Source organism: Bombus bifarius, unplaced genomic scaffold, assembly GCF_011952205.1.
Source record: "Bombus bifarius isolate JDL3187 unplaced genomic scaffold, Bbif_JDL3187 scf7180000008213, whole genome shotgun sequence".
Taxonomy (NCBI): domain Eukaryota; kingdom Metazoa; phylum Arthropoda; class Insecta; order Hymenoptera; family Apidae; genus Bombus; species Bombus bifarius.
In genome coordinates, this window is record NW_022884516.1 from 282,932 (window position 1) to 298,520 (window position 15,589).

Below are 15,589 nucleotides of genomic sequence, written 5' to 3' on the forward strand. Positions count from 1 at the left end.
ACACTAACGTTGTTTTCACACTATGTAAAGTTCCGACCTATCGCGTCTATCGATTCTCGTGTCTAATGAAATATTAGGTTAAGTAAAAAGTTCTGAGCGTTTTTCGCTAGATGTCTTTAGTGAGCCATATCTCACGATGTGCACATCGCATCGAGTCATAGTATACACCGATTTCAAGGTGATATTACGCATCAAAAAGGTTCTTTGTCAGTTTTGTGTTCGGTGAAGCCAGTTGTGTGTTACAGCGTTCGAAAATGGAGATAAAAAAAGAGAAAATTCGATACATTCTTCAGTACCACTACGACCAAGGTGAAAAGGCGGAGCAGGCGGCCAAAAAAATTTGTGCTGTTTATGGACCCAGTACAGTATCGAATGCAACAGCAAAGCGGTGGTTCCAACGATTCCGTTCTGGTAATATGGACGTCGAAGATGAGGCACGCTCTGGTAGGCCAATCGTCGAAAATGTGGATAAAATCATGGAAATCGTCGAGTCGGACCGGCATGTGAGCACTTATTCCATTGCCCAGGAACTGAAGATTAGCCAGAAAACCGTTTGGAACCATTTGCATAAGGCTGGTCTCAAGAAGAAGCTCGACGTATGGGTGCCACATGAATTGACGCAAAAGAACCTTTTGGACCGAATTGATGCCTGCGATTCTTTGTTGAGACGTAACGAAATCGACCCATTTTTGAAGCGGATGGTGACTGGCGATGAAAATGGGTCACATACGAGAACAACAGCCGAAAAAGATCGTGGTCCAATCGCGGTGGGCCGGCCCAAACGATCGCCAAGCGTGGATTAACGGCCAAGAAGGTTTTATTGTGTGTTTGGTGGGATTGGAAGGGAATCATCCATTATGAGCTGCTCCCATCGGGGCAAACACTTAATTCGGACCTCTATTGTCAACAACTGACCAGACTGAAGCAGGCGATCGACCAGAAGCGGCCAGAATTGGCCAATAGGAAAGGTGTTGTGTTCCATCAAGACAACGCCAGGCCGCACACATCTTTAACGACGCGTCAGAAGCTCCGAGAGCTTGGCTGGGAGGTTCTATCGCATCCGCCGTACAGTCCAGACCTGGCACCAAGCGATTATCACCTTTTTAAGTTTTTGCAAAATTTTCTTGATGGTACAAAACTGGCCTCAAGAGAGGCTTGTGAAAATGAGCTGGTCAAGTTTTTTACCAATAGGGACGAGGACTTCTTCAACCGCGGAATTATGAAATTGCCTTCAAAATGGACAAAAGTAATCGAACAAAACGGCGCATATTTAATCTAAATCGAATAATCTTGACTATGTTAATTTCATCGTCGAAATAAAGCGAAAAAGCGCTCAGAACTTTTTACTTCACCTAATATTTCTACGCGTTAACAACTATCGGACGCGAAACAAACGGTAGCTACGGCCAAATCGTTTGCTTCCGATCTAAAATTTCGCTTAACCGTTTTTCGTGTCTCTCTTAAACGTAAGTGACTTTTAAAATTACAGTCCTCGCGAGAGAACCGCGTTGCTAGTACGGACATACGTATCGAATTACGATAATACCGTTTTGCATGTCCAATTTTATCTTTACGAATTTCTGATTATGGAACAGTCATCGTGTGTACAGGGTTATCCGCTTGACTCGGAACACGCACTCGCGAGGCATAGAGAGTGGCGCACATGCACGCTTACTACTACAAACTAAAATCATATCGTGTCGCGCGCTATCTATGAGCTGTTGCTAGAAGCATAATTAGGTGAGAACACAGAGCGGTTTGATCGAAGTGGTCGAAGCACTTTAAATTTCACGTCGGAATAAGGAGGAAACGATGCTGTGCTCTATAATCTGTCGTTAATCTATTATTAATCTATACCTGACTTATGCGATGAACGAGCCTCGAGTTTTCGCCCGATGATGTTCGCGCTCCCGAAGTTGCGAAGCCACGTTTTCTTTTTTTTTCTTCTTAATAACTGATATCATCCTGGATATTGGATAATCCTGTAATAATAAAGCGTAATAATTACAATGCAATTTTCTTTCGTTTTTGATCTAAAATCGCGTTCAACTGTCAGAGTTGTCAATTACCATGAATTACAATGAAATTATTCACATTCTTACAAACATCGTGACCCCTTTCTCCATTTCATCCGGTAATTTCCATTTTTAACATACGCGTTGATTTAAGATATTTGTCAACGATCACCTTCTAGAAATGTTGGATCGCTCCGTTGTGAACACGCGAGCTGTCGAATCTAGGAATAAGGAACGAGGAAAGCAAGCAATATCGAGACAGACCAATTAAAAAGAATAGAAATTATTTTAACCGTCCTACGACCTAGATACATAGATCGTTTGCGTTAGAGCGATAAAAAGCCGAACGTATGTCCGAACGACGGATTTAATATCGGTATTCTGTGTGATCGCAGAATTTTCTTGCCGAACAAACTTACGTAATAATATAGGAATCACCGTCTTTCGAGCGTACAGCCATGTTCTTTCCTTTGAACCATTGAAACACGAAATCACTAAAGCCCTTTTTAAAAACATTAGATTCTGCTGTCCATCGATAGGAGGAGATATCGATCGTCGAAGCGCCCGCCAGATTAGCTGGTCTTACGAATTCGCTGTCTAAATCGTTCCAACAGACGCGAGATAGCGCAGTTCCTATCGTCTTACGATTAACTCCACTGTCGCGGACCAACTCCCAAAGAAGCAGATAAAACTGTCGAGAAGTTCGTATCCCATTGAATTTATCGCTGTATTCAGTGGCCTCGAGTCGAAGAAACGAGCGACCCCTCCCTTCTTGGCTGTGGCATTCATCCGCCCGTAAGGACACTCGATCGATGATGTCCCAATTCAACAGGTGCAGGAACGCCGAAGATGCGGGTCATACTAAGCGAATTTCCGGAAATCGCGTCACCATACCACCGCCGCTGTTAACCGTTGCGGCGGGGTCAATAAAATTCGCGGCGATGCTCGCGAAATTCCGCTGCTAGCCTCGATTCGTTCGATTTCTGGTGCCGTTAGTTCGCCAGGACACGCAATACCCATATATATACGGTCGTTGAAAAAGGAAGGATTCCGAGAAAGAAATGGAACGTAGGAAAGGAGGGGATATGAAAATGACAATTTCCTTGGTAAAAGGAACAGGTTAATTAAATTTACGTGTATTATCACGCTACTTTTTTGACCGAATATTTTTGTCTCTATCAATCTTCGATGTTTGAACAATTTCGGTAAAGTGAAATAAGGTGAAAAGCCTAAAAAAGACACGGGTAACATTCTCGTGATATTTGCTGATTAAAATAATTCGAGAATTCTGTTGATCACCTTATTGCGTAATAGTACATATATTTTGTTCAAAAGTCTTTAACACCTTACAGATATACGCTGTATCGTTTATCGGCCATGTATCATATCGTCAGCTATTAAATAAGCGAATAAAATACAGCTTTCCCAAGGTTCGATGAAAGGACAGTGAAAAGAAAAGGGAAGAAAAAAAAGGAAATCGAGCGGGATAGAGTTTAGCGATTTCACGTAGAATAGATAAGTTGTCGGGAGTTTTATCGACACCGATGAATCGTGAATTTCGTGGTAAACCAAAATCGATTGTAAGAACTATCTTCTAGCACGTAGCATCTTGTAGGGAGGGAGTTCTCTAAGAAGAATAAAGTCTCGTCCAACGATAAGATTAGATATTTCTCTCGATCAACGAATTACGAATGAGTCGAACAAAGAGATCGGTGAAGGAGTAGAACACACGAACAATTTAAAGAGCAGCGGTAATAAAGTAATAATGGAATAGTACGAAACTCGTTTCCGTTCGACGATACGACCGATAATATACATGGCACGCGTGTAACAGTCGCACAAGTGGAATAAGTTTTTCAAGGGAAACGAGCAACTATTTGGAAGCTTAAAGGAATTAATTACTAAACGCACGATGTCGACGACAAGAATAAGCTCTAGGAAACAACGATCGTTTTTAGCTGTTGAAATCCATCATTGACGATTTCGATGTTTCTCTGACACACTCGCTAACACCGTTCCAATTGAATTGTTTCGAGTCGTGACACTTTTATAATGCGTACACTTTTTTTGTTTGTTCAAACTGGATACATTTTTTATTTTTCTTTTACTCGGCCGTGTTCATTTGTTCCTCCTTTCTTACAATTAGGTCAGTGAGAAAAATTCCGGGGAGACCTATCTGGACGTATATTCGTTAAAAGTTGCTTCGAAAACAAAATTTATTTTCGAAACGTAGCGAGTCCATTTTACTTACGCTTCTATCTTTACCTTCGTCGAACACCAAAATCCTCAAAGTTTTACGAGCTTCTAACTCGAACTAGAAAAATATTTTTTCCACGATTCGAAAGAGATAAACCGATATATAGGAGTACAAGTTGATCGTTTTAATCAAATCGAATCAACGGATATACATTGTTCGAATTACAGGCATTGATATTTAAACGAAATCTCTAAAAATAGCGTAAAGGGGAATAGCCAACGGGATTTTCCAATTGTTGAAAATACGTGTATGCAAGAGCTGCATTAATCCGAAAGCTCGCTTTGTCTACGCTTTTATCGAACATTAAAATAAAGGTTTGGCAGATTCTATTGTAAGTCAAATTGAATGAACTACGTTTTTTGGTTTAACGGTATTCCGTAATGCCTAAACCCTCGATAGTGCCTGCTTTATTCTCTTTAATAAAACTTTTTATTCTAAACGTGAACTTTGACAAAAGGAATCTGAAAGAAGAGAGTTCGATGTGAATGCTGGTTTTCTCGTGTCCTGTAAGGATAAACCAAGGAGATAGAAGCAGATAATAAAGAGATAAAAAGATAGAAAGAAGCGTATAAAGTTCGATGTAATCGTATGTGTAAAATTTGTTCCGCAAAGTGTAACTACCGAACGATTAGTTTTCTTTCCTTTACAGATATATGGAGTGCCCGTGAAAGAAGACTGAAAGATAAAGGCGTGATAAAAGATATTCTGCCAGTACGATATTTTACCTAATTTACCTAATTTGGACCTAAATCACCCGGAAAAAAAAAGATTTGAAACGTTACGGTACGTTCACCCGTCGTTCGTTCGTGCCAACAAGTTACTTCATAAACTATCGGTAAAAACATAAACCGTTACTAAACTAAATCATTGAAAACGCCAAACGCATCTGTTGCAATACGTCTCGAACTTTTATTCGTAACGTAATTTGCGTGAACTAAACGTTGCAAGACCGGTAAGCGTAGATAGCCTATGATCATTGTATAGAAATGTCTAAACCTACATACCTGACCGGTTAGCTAAAATTTCAAAACGAAGGTGACACCGTCTCGATGTCTTTGCGTCAAACCAGAGTAAACATTCGATAAAAACAGAGTAAAGACATTTGTAAGCTAGAATAGTAACGAGTACTTATATTCGCTATTAATTAAGCGAAACAGTGCGATGTTGGAATATCAGCTAGTAACCACTGCCGACCACTTTATCGACGTTTTCGAAGAATAACGGCGACAGAAGGGAGAAGGCCGACAGAGTTTCCTGTCGGTCGTATTTCAGATTCCATTTGTTTGAAGCGGAGGAGCTGAGAGAAAAAAGGGGAGCGTCCGAGTCATTGGGATTCGGAACAATATTGTCCCCGTTTGACGAATGAAACGTTCCATTCCGGGGACACGCGTTCCACCTGATATATTCCCAGTAATCACTCATTTGTCTGCGTACGTAGGCGCGCGTCCATGGATCGGATGGAATCGATGTTGGTCGAACGATTTAAATGGCCCTCGTCGAATCCAGTTCGGCGGGCCGTGAAAGAACGTAACCGAAAGAGAATTTTCAGTTTTGCGCGATATAAATCCGCCAAGCTTCTGTTATTTCACTCGACGATCGCTTTTTCCCCCCACCGTCTTTTTTTTCTCTCCTTTTCTCTTTAATTTCCTTTCCCACCGGCCGTTTGACTCGTTATCGACAGAAAAACCTCTCGTACAACGCGAGTGACTAATTTCATCAACGGCGGGTTTCATTGCTTTCCAATCGCTATTAAGTACAATCGACGTTTTTATCATTTTACGTTTATGCTGTTCCTGGTACGTTGCATCAGAACGTTAACTCTGAAAAATGGTCTCATTGCCTTCCGATCAGCCCATATTGATTTATCAATTACCTAAGACGGTTTTTCGATAGGTCGCATAGATCTTGATAAGCTGTTTACGAACAGGAGATTACGAGAATGTGTGCGCGTGTCTTATTATCATCTCTATTATTTCCTCTTCGAAACATCCTGCTTGAAAATTTTAATTTGATCTGAAAGGCGTCTTAATTGGTATTAACGAATAATTCTATCCGTTCTAAGAAATGCGAAACAAGTCTATTTGCATGGTCGAAATGAAGGGAAAAAACAATAAAATCAACTCGGGTATCGTTCGATCGAAGAATCGTTTCTCCGATACACGTTCCTGAAAAACACACGCTAATTCTCCCGAAGTTTTATTAGAACTTAGAATTAGTCGCGGCAGAACACAGCGACGCAAGACTGAGAACAATTTCCTTGGTAAGTTTGTTCGTTTATTCGGCGGAACGTAGGGGATGGAACAGGGTGGATAGAGCGCCGAGAGCGCCGAGAGCGCCGAGAGCGCCACCAGCCGCGTTAATCCACTTTGTTAGCTGTAACGACGGGCGTGGTTTATACTCTTGGCTTTTATAGAATCGCCCAAGCACCGGCAACGAGCCTCCTTCGCGTTCGCCACTGCCACTTTGCGATTATCTAATTACCTGCTGCACGCGGAATTCATTGGTGAGATTGCTACGGCTGTCTGCACAAAGGTATCGTGAAAAGAAAGACGATTTATTTCGGAAATATTAGAATCGTCGAGGGAAACGGCTAAAACGGAAATCATGCTAAATGAAATTTTATTTGGCACGTAACGCGGGATAACGGACGTGATTCCAAGAAAAAAGTACAAAATATCGTTTGAAACTTTAGGCCACGGAATGGAGAAGGCGGCTACGATGCTCTCCGCGTCGATAATAGGACTGAGAATTATTCAAATCGCTATAAATTTAAACGTACAATAAACCGTAATACGAATTACTATAAAATAATGAACAAAACGCAAACAACCTACAGAGAATTTTTTCTAAATTATGTTTATGAGAAATTTCACTTGGATTTCAGCCCCTATATCCAATAATTTCATACTTATTTTAATATACAATCCTTTCGAATCGTTCAACGTTGTCTTATTTTGTCGATGGTTATTTCTTCGCCTTACAAATTGCGCGTAAGTCTGTTAAAAATCCATTTAACTTCCCAACTTCTTTGAAACGTGTAAGATTTTCGTTTCGAAAAGTCAGACACCAGTTCCTTCGAAATCCTAAGTAAAACGAACTTACGACCTAAGCTCCATATTATACTACATCCAGCTCGTGAGGTATAAGAAGCTCGCGTCAAAAGCGTTTTTTACATCATCGTAAACAGAGTTTACAGTCTTAGTCCAGTGTTACAGCTCCTTGGTTCTCTCGTTCGCTCTCTCTCTTTCTCTTCCTCTTTTTGTCTGTGCACTTCATAAAGCAGGAGAGAACATTACCTTCGAGAAAATATTTGCTCTACCTTTCAAACTTTAAGCAACCAAACTCATCGACGTTTATCTCTGCGAATCATTCGACACGAGTATATGTACGCATCTGACTAACCGCCTTAATTGCTAGTTGCTGAAGTCGACTTTTAGCACAGAATTAATATTGGTTTTCTTACTTGGTAACTTGGTTTTCTTAAGAAATTTATCTGTCAAGCTGCTATACTTATGAAATTAAACGAGATAAAGATATAGAATTTTGTAGTAATTAGTAAATATAGTATAAAACGTCGGAGGATTTGGACGGAAGGCCGTGACTTTTATTCGTAATACCAGTCGATCGTTCTATTTATTACGGTATAAACGAAATTCCAGTTTCAAAGAACCGTGAAACGAAGCGAGCAAGTATAGGAATCACAATGTACTCTTTAACGACGGTAAAGAGCGTCAGGATTTTATTTCAAAAATGTCTTTCATACGATCATAAAACGGAGTGATATCCATAACGGAGGTGTTATCGCTGCACGCCCAGTATGTTGCTCGTAAACGACCGTCAAATGCTTTAAGCCTTAGCTCGTGTCATGTGCTCGTGTGCCAGCCAAATACTATGTATTGTATTTTCGTCGGAAAGCTCTCCTCCGTGCTATCTTTTTCTTTCTTTTTTCTTTTTCTTTTTTTTTTTTTTGTTTCGACGCTGCCTTCCAAATCCTCTCTATCTATTTTAACCAAAGAATTTAACTGGCGGTTCAAAAGATGCGCGTACGTAGAATCCAGCGTTTTTCGATTCTGCGCGCTGAAAACTATTGGGCGAAAAAAGAAGAGCAGTTAATAATTTTATGTCCTCTAAAGGTAAAGTTAATCGAAAATGTGTACATCCCGGATCCATAAAATTACGACAAAGGTTGATATTTTTAAATTTACGATACGAATCTGATTAAATATCGTCCAGGATTTCCAATACTCGGTGCTTAACGATATTTATCTTGATGCGATATTTCAGGCCGTCTGTTGCCACCTTTTCACCGATAATCATAATTACTCGTACGTCGAGTACGATAATGGAAGAAGGCGTTCCTGATCGATAGCGCTTTACAGTCGACATACGATCCGTTTATTTGTCGTTTATCTCGCAAAGCTACTGTACGTCAGCGATCAATTAGTACAAACGAGGTCATCGCTCAGTCTTGCAGCAAAGCTCGAACGCTGTACTTTGTTCTTCGTCGAAGCGCATCTCACGAAACGAATCGAATCGAAAGCCCAAAAATGAAAGCGTCCCTCTATCCAGACGATACGACACAACGAGCGAATAGAGAAGAAGTCGGATAATTTCAATGTAACAATTGTAAAGACGGATAAAAGGGAGTTGAAATGTTGCAGCGTGTCTGTTATTTTAAAACTTGGTAAGACGTTCGTATCCTATTCAAGTCGACGATGAAGTTTCGCGAGAAGGAGCGCATGTTCTTCGATTCACCGCCATTCATCGTGCATCCATAGCTGTTCAAGATCGCTGGAAGTTCGAATCAATTAGCTGCACGACTCGGCAAAGGACAGACCATCGTGACAAGTAAGACAAGTTTGATAGGAGAAAACGGCGAATAGTCAAGTACGGTTTATAGTACGGTTTACAGTACAGTTTACAGTGCGGTTTAAAGTACGGTTTACAGTACGATTAACAGTACGGTTTACAGTACGATTTACAGTACGGTTGCTTGGCGACAACACGTTCGTAGTTGTTGCAATAAAATTACGCGACTTCCGGATACCTGAAATACAATTACGCCGTTGTTCCAGCCACGGTATTTATCGCGAGACCTTTGTAATACAGGTCCCAAGAATTAATAAGAATCAGTAGCCAGCTGCGTCCTCCGAAACTGATCGAAATGAACGCAATACCGAATTACGGGATGCCGAATAACTTTCTTTCTTCCTTCTTCGTATCGATTTACGTACTCGCGATTCGACAAAACACTTTATTACCTGGCGAATTAACCTTGGGTAATTTGTTCGCGTCGAAGAGAAGCGGAGCCCCGATAGTGAACCATCGATCGACCAACGAGGAATTCCACGATTCTGTCCGAATGCCGAGAGACTGAGGCCGTCTCTGTATGCCGAGAAGATTCTTTTCGTTCGATCGCTGGAACCTGTGGCGTTTCTACGCGATCGGCGAAAGCTCCGTATGATACAAAAGTTCGGACGATTTTCGAGGACGACGCCTTGAAAGTGACGACGCGGCGTTTGCGGCGCACTGGACTATCGAGAACGCGATCAACATAGGAACGTGGATCGTGTTTGAAAGTTGGTTCAACAGATGGAAAGCTTAGACGGATCGCGAAAACAGCGAGCCGCCAAGCATAGAGAGAAAGGGCAAAAAGAGCCGAGTATTTATATTTATAGGGTGATGGGACTGGACCACTTAAATCATCGCGAATCAATCGGAACAAGCAGGTGCTGCTATTCTCGATCACGACCTGGGAGTAAATGGGACGTGGATCCGCTGTGCGTCTCGAAGCCTGGAAGGATCCTGGATTATCGGCTCGCTGATGAATCCGAGGATGCGGCAATATGGGTAATCCGATCCGCCAAACTGCTACCGACCATTCGGAGGACCCAAGGGAGAGAATACGTGCTTGCCGCTTTTAACGATCGGGCGGTAGCAAGCTGCTTTCACCGAAAACTAACTCGAACATTATCTTTCTCATTATATTTCTCGTAGTCAAATTTCTGTTTATATGGCGATTTTTGGAATTTACCAACTTTTGAACTAGAACTTGGAACGTGAAACCCTTTCGTTACAGAGATTGTTGGCGCGCACGCGGCGACGCGCATTTGCTTTCGAACCGTAGCGGCGTTATAGCCGTAACATGCTCGGTATACATATATCGGACCGTACACTCGGTCTATGCCACCGACTGTATGGCATGACTAATTATACTTCAGCCCGCGGCAGATCTCGTTGGCTCGGCCCTTAAGAGGCGGCAAGCACCCCATTAAAGCTCGAGCTTCGGCCACCCTCCGCAAGGAAGACCACGAGACGTCGATACGAGCCTCATCGACGTCGCGGTCGTCGTCGGGAGGACGAGAGGATGTGCGCCGTGCCGAAGGAAAAGCGGCGGAAAGGGACGAACGAGAGCCGAACGATGCTTGTTCTTTTTCAACTAATGGCGCCGTGCTTCGGTCGGTCGAATATTTCCAGACACGATCCTTTGCTTCTTGTTTCGAGCGATTACGATCTTCGTAGTCTTGAAATGTTCACCACTTATCCGCTTGTCATTAGCTTATACCATACTCTGACAAGTCCGTTCCATTTCTGTATCCGCATATTTTCGATTTCTCTTATATCGATATAAAATCTTTACGCGTTCTTTTAACCGTCTCGCTAACGATTCGTATCAGTGGTCGAACATCGCCACGTTTCATACAGGACTAGCGATCGTCTTGATATTTACGATCGGAGTTTTATATACTTTACCGTCTCGCGTAAAATAATACAAATTTCGAGCAAACATAATGAAACGTTCAATTCCTTACTTCGCTACAAATTATCAGGAATTTTCTACTCAAAATCATTTCAAGTTCAATGTACATGTTTACATTTAAAGTGGACGAAATAAACGAAACGTCCTGTATACCTGATATTTTGAAAATCTCTTCTTTCATTCGTTTGCCGCTGTACCACTGTGTTTACTACGGATATACCGCGCGTTCTTTTAATCCTAATAATCGTAGTAAATTACTCGTATAGTTGCAGAAGGTTCGATGGAATACGATTAATTCCTTCGTTCTGCATGTACGTACGTGGTTGGAAAAGTTCGATGTTCCAGGCACATTCTGCACACGAAGAAATACAGCACACAAGCGCACGTAGCCACGTACAGTTTCAGATACCGAACTCACACGTAGACGCGGGTTCGTCACACGTGCCACTTTGGCAGGCCAAGGAGGTGCGGTATATAGCCGAGCCAGAAACGATCCTCGAGATTGCTCGTTCTCGAGGAGCCGCGAGGGGACCGGAATTTCCATTACCCTAAAACATCGAGTGTCTCCGTGGTTTTCACGGCAGCTGGCGTCGCCGACGGTGGCGAGAGGATCCTCAAGGAGGAACGGCCTGCTTGCACCGTGATCGAAACGAACCCGGGCGTTTCGCGAGGAAACGGAGCACCGCCTCGGGAGAGAAGAACGAAGACGAGAACGAGGTGTAGGAGAAAGAGGACGTCTGTCCTCTCTGCCACCTCTCCTTTCGCGCACCTTTCACGCGAGACGTCCCGTGTTTTTCGACCTGTCTCCCCCTTGGATTCCGTTTGTTATCTCTTCTCTGAGCTGTTCTTTTTTTTTTTTTTTTTTGCAGCTTGTTTGAGCTCAAAGCAGTCGGACTCTTGGAATTTATTTTCGCAGTTACCGTTTATTCTCATTTTTACCGCCTGTTGTTTCGTCTTTTTCATTTCTTTCTTTCTTTCCTTCTTTCTTTCTTTCCTCTTTTCCTTCCTTCCTTCCTTCTTTCTTCCTTTCTTTCTCTAGGGTGGAATTCAGTTCGTTCAGGTTGAAAGTAGTTCGTTGAATCGTAGGTCGAGATCGAGGAGTAAGCTAATTGGCCGCAAGAAAAATGAAGAACGGAGATTCTAAATGGTTTTCAAGATAGGGTTCGTTACGATTTTCGTTGTGGCGTTACGCTTTTCTTACCGATACGTAACGATGGTTTAGCGAAGAATTCAAAGAAACGGTTCGATTTCCACGCAAATGGAAGTAAACCGGTTTAGAGATACAGGTAAAGTGAAATTCTCTATGAGGTTTTCGTCATTAAACTACGTTTTAATTCGTATTCCGAATATCGCGCAGTATGCTTTACGATGTTAAAAGGAAATCAACGTTTGCTGCATGAACTTGTAGCCGAAAGCGTAACGCATAGCTGAAAGTCCTTGTCGAAAATGAACAGTGACGGTGCGGCAAGTAAGAGGAGTTTCCAAGTAATGGCAAACAGAATTTATACCCACTCGTGGATTCCGAGAGGTTAACCGTTGATTCGAAGGAGAGCTTTAGCTCGATTCCACCAAACTGGTAATAGCTAATAGACTCTTGACGAAGGTAATTGCGTTAATCGATTAAAGATAATTAATTAAAGAAATTTTCTACCGTACGCGTTTGCGTATGAGAAAAATAATCCGTTCAAGGTTTCTGAGAAACGCTACAACCAATGGATCTTAAAGAAATTTGAAGGAACTTGGTGATTGCGATAGAGGAAGATAGAGGAGTACGTAACGAAAGAACAATTCTGTTATTTACATATACTCGTAAGTACATTTCTTTAAACGTGGCAACAATCTCTTTCCAGGCGTTTTCCCCTATATTGTAAGAGCTTCAAACTTTTACCTTTGCTTTTAACTTTTACTTGTGTTGCATAGTGCATCGCTTTAACAAAGTCTTATTTAACAAAGTCAACGAACGATTTATCGAGGAAAATTTGCAAGATCGATGAGAAACGTTGCTTAACCTTTGCATAGATATTTGAAATGTTCGTTGCAGCCAAATGCTTAATTTCCACGTAAAATAACGATATTATAAAACGAGATTAGCACTTACCTATTCGGATCAGGAGCAAACGATTCGACGTGGTCACGCGTGCTGGCTAGGAAGAGTTTCGATCGATCTACGAATGTCTACAATTAGGGCACAAAAACGACATGAAATTATGTAAATCGATAAACTAGATCCGACAAATATAAAATAAATAAAAGATAAGATTAATAAAAAAAAAGTGGACGAAATTGTTGTTCATATCCGTAGCACGTCAAATCATCGTGATGCGGAACGCAAACGTAAATTAATACAAGTAAAATGCGAGTAACGTGACTCATAAAACGAAGACAACGGGGAAAGATCGCGCGTATCAAGAATTTTAGTCAAAGTACCAACCATGCTTACGTTTTAAATGCTTTAAGTATTTATTTAAACAAATCCCAACATTCCAAACATTGATAATCGTGTACGTGTGCGTGTGTATGCACGCGTACACGCGTACGCGTAACTATACCTGCATGTCTTCTTTCGATTCTGTATGTAAATGACGCTGAAGACATCGGTGTTTCGCGCGTTAATTCATCGAGAATCCCGGATCCCTTTCTGGAAACTTTCTGAAAATTCAGAGGTACGTTTCAACGAACATCGACCATCGTTCGAAAGGATCGTCGAAGAAGAAACGCGCGTACAAATGATCGAAATCGAGGATCCGTCGATTCATCGACCAAAGGTTTTTCAACGACAGGACATTCCAACTTCTTTCTCTCTGCTTCTCGCAAGCACACACACGCACACGCACGACCACGCAAAATTTGTTTCGCAATTTTCCTTCGTTTCTTTCGTTCAAAATTCAAACCACGTCGAGGCTCGAAAAGTCGTTCCGATGAGATCGACAATTTTTCCCGGGCGCAAAGATACACGAAATTTTTCACGGCGGCGGGCGTTGTTCGCCTAAACTAAATTAGTAGTTAGATTTTACTTACGGCTGGCCCCACACGCGGTCTCCTTTTTTCCCTTTTCTTCCAGCTTTTTTCTTGTTTCTTTTTTCGCTCTTTCGTTACGTTCCAAACTCGCACGAAAGCTCGCAACGACTCGTTTCTCCTTCGTTATCGCGATCCGACTGCCTCTTGTTTCCGGTATCGATCGTTAGCTTCGCGTTTCTCGATCGCAGTTGCCTCTATCCCCGATACAAAAAAAAAAAAAGTAAAAAGAAAAAAAAAGAAACAAAAGTAAAACGGATAATGAAAAATGTTTCTTAGAGGGATATTAGGAAAAAGGTGTAATAGAAAATTTGCCGGAGGTAGGTGCGTTGATAGAACGACGAATCGAGAGGAAGGAGCTAGTGGTTTGAGTTTAGGTTGAGTTGGTTAGAGGTGGCGGTCTTTGATTTGAATTTTCCGTTTGCGTTTTTCGGGAAATGCTTTAAAAAGTAAGAATAACTTTCAAACAACCGTGAAGAAGGAAACGAAATAATTAAAAAGTTGCTTATCGTAACGGAAGGAAAACTAACCTCGGTTGTTTTAATTTCTATTTCGCCTCGCGAAAACGATCAAAGTCTAATTTTAGCTGAAAATTTTTTAATATCATAAACTTTAACTGTAATCGAAACAATTTGCTTATAACAAGTAGGATATTCAAATTTGTTAAACGTAATTGTAGATATTCTAGGAAAGACGCATTTCATCCCTTTCGTAATGTTAAAGTCTCATTGTGTGGCTACTTTCGCGTCTGACTATCGTTGTCTGTTACTACTACTTGATATCGAATAGAAACTTTCGCGTCGGGTATCTTAACTTACACATTTCTCCGCTCAAAGAGGTAAATGCCATATCGTGCATTACCATTTAATCTCTCGATCGTTACAATTCTTAAACGCTGTAAATACTTTGACACGAAACGTTTAATTTAAAATGAATAGATTTCGCGTAAATCAGGTGCTGAACGTTTTTGTTATCAACTTGACAAACGGCTAACCTCGTTCCACTATTCGGCGAAACTTAATCAAGGCTAATTTGTCGGAGGGAACGAGGAACAGCGAGGAACGTCGCTCGTAAACACCAGCATTTGTCAACGCTTGAAAGAGAACGCGACATTCTCAAAATTAACGATCGGCAGCTTCATCGACGATGAAAGTCCTTACGGTTTGCGTCTATATCAACGTCAACCGATATAATTTATTTCGAGAAGAATATTTATACCGTTTATACAGAATAAATTAAACGTTCGATAATACCAGCCAAGTTTATCGCGAGATACGTTTCCTTATCAAATAAATAGTCGGATGTCGGAAAACAGGGCAACTATTCGCGTATCTTCGAACGTAGTAAGAATCATTTTGTAACAGCAATTTTCTTATAAAGAAAAATACATCAAACGCATAGTTGGATCGTACGTTCGAAATTAAGTTACAAACGAATATACTTGAAACGCATGTACGTACATACTAGGAGATGAGAAAATAAATATGGAACGAGGCAGAAAGCAAAATTTCATCCAAACAATCCGAAATTCGACGGGAACCG